Consider the following 2,500-nt stretch of genomic DNA (forward strand, 5'->3'; position numbering starts at 1 on the left):
ATGTCTCAATGAATTCAACCCAACGAGCATGGCGCTTGTTAAGCTTCTGTTGTCCCTTCAAATGTTTCAGGGACTGATGGTCGGTATGAATGACGAATTCCTTGGGCCAAAGGTAGTGCTGCCAAGTTTGAAGTGCTCTCACCAAAGCATAAAGCTCCTGGTCGTAGGTTGGGTAATTCAAGGTAGCTCCTCCAAGTTTTTCACTAAAGTATGCGATGGGTTTCCTATCCTGCATAAGAACAGCACCAATACCCACTCCGGAAGCATCACACTCAATCTCAAAAGTTTTAGAAAAATCGGGTAAAGCAAGAAGAGGGGCTTGAGTTAACTTCTCTTTTAGGATTTGGAAAGCTTCCTGCTGAGGTTGTTCCCACTTGAAACCCACATTCTTCTTGATAACCTCAGTGAGAGGAGCGGCTATAGAACTGAAGTCTTGGACGAACCGTCGATAGAAACCAGCAAGGCCATGGAAGCTTCGAACCTCACTTACGGACTTAGGAATGGGCCAGTCGCGGATGGCTTTGACCTTTTCTTCATCAACCTTCAGGCCATCTTTTCCTACAACAAAACCTAGGAAAACAACTTGATCTGTACCAAAAGAACACTTTCCAAGGTTAGCAAACAAACGTTCGTCCCTAAGGACTTCAAGAACGGCTCTCAAATGCCTTTGATGTTCCTCATGGTTTTTGCTATAAACAAGAATATCATCAAAATACACAACAACGAAATGACCAATAAAGGATCTCAACACATGGTTCATCAGACGCATGAAAGTACTAGGTGCATTAGTCAAACCAAAAGGCATAACTAACCATTCATACAATCCTAGTTTTGTTTTAAAGGCCGTTTTCCATTCATCTCCCTCTTTCATTCTAATCTGGTGGTATCCACTTTTCAAGTCTATCTTAGAAAAGACACAAGCACCATGAAGTTCATCAAGCATGTCATCAAGACGAGGGATGGGATGGCGATACTTTACCGTGATGTTGTTTATGGCCCGACAGTCCACACACATCCTCCACGACCCATCTTTCTTTGGCACGAGTAGGACAGGTACAGCACATGGGCTGAGGCTTTCTCGGATGTATCCTTTGTCAAGAAGATCATCAATCTGCTTTTGGAGTTCCTTGGTCTCGACGGGGTTAGTGCGGTACGCTGGTCGGTTTGGCAAGGACGCGCCTGGAACGAGATCGATCTGATGTTCAATGCCACGGATTGGAGGCAATCCTTTTGGATTTTCTTCAGGAAATACATCAGAAAACTCCTGCAATAATCCTTTCAAATCACTCGGAATGTCCGGTGCAAGGTGAGAAGAAGATGAGGCCATAAGAGATTCCTTATAAACAAGCAAAAGGAATGGCTTTTTGGTGGCAAGGGTTTTTCTTACCTGACCTTGTTTGATGTAGAAGTTGGAATTTCTTGCTGATGCCTCAGGTTTGGAGTCTTGTTCTCGTCCCTTCTTAAGTTGGATTTGATCTTGGTGAACTTCTAAGGGAGAAAGGGGAACCAAGGTGATTTTCTTTCCATTGTGTTCAAAGGAGTGGCGGTTTGTGTAGCCATCATGGACGGCCTTCTTGTCGAACTGCCAAGGTCGACCCAAAAGAATGTGACAAGCGTCCATGGGAAGGACGTTACACACGACCTCATCCTCGTACCGTCCGATAGTGATCGGAACAGTCACCTGTTCCTTGACGTATTGCTCTCCGTCCTCATTCAACCATTCCAACCTGAAAGGTTTGGCAAGTGGACGTGTAACAAGTCCAAGTTTCTTCACCAAGGTATCACTAGCCACGTTGGTACAGCTGCCACCATCTATAATCAAAGAGCAAACTTTAGAAGAAACAAAACATCTAGAGTGAAAGAGATTCTCCCTTTGTTCCTTCTCGTCGGTTTTAGGCTGAACACTTAAGGATCGTCTAGTGACAAGAAGAGGACCAGTAGCTGGAAAGCTGAGATTGTCCTCGTCGTAGACCGGTCCTGTTTCTTTAACAAACGAGGAACAGAACTCATCAATTACTTCCTCAATTTCGTCCTCTAAGATCGGTTCCTCCAAGAGCTTTCTTGTAACAAGAAGTGGTCCACTGGCTGGGTAATCAAAGGGCTCTTCTTCCTCATCAAAAATGGGACCAAGGTCCTCTTTTTCCTCTTTGTCCTCCTCGGATTCTACATCACCATTTTCCAAAAGAACCATCACCCGCTGGTTTGGACATTTGTTGGCATAGTGTCCGAGGCCCTGACACTTGAAACACCTTATGTCTCTTGTTCTGCTGGGGTTTTCCACTGCTTTTCCTTTATCCACACGAGTAGGAACATCAGTTTTCAAAGCAGTATTTGTTGTGGCAGGATACTTACCTTTGTCTTGGTAGCTAGGCTTAGATGGAAAAGGTGATTTTGAAGGGAAGGTGGATTTGGAGAGTCCTTTCCTTTTGACTTGCTGCTCAATCAGGATAGCCTTGTGTAGCATCTGTTCCATGTCACTATAATCCTGAAGTTCCATGCG

The sequence above is a fragment of the Brassica napus genome, unplaced genomic scaffold (assembly GCF_020379485.1).
Source record: "Brassica napus cultivar Da-Ae unplaced genomic scaffold, Da-Ae ScsIHWf_395;HRSCAF=618, whole genome shotgun sequence".
Classification (NCBI taxonomy): domain Eukaryota; kingdom Viridiplantae; phylum Streptophyta; class Magnoliopsida; order Brassicales; family Brassicaceae; genus Brassica; species Brassica napus.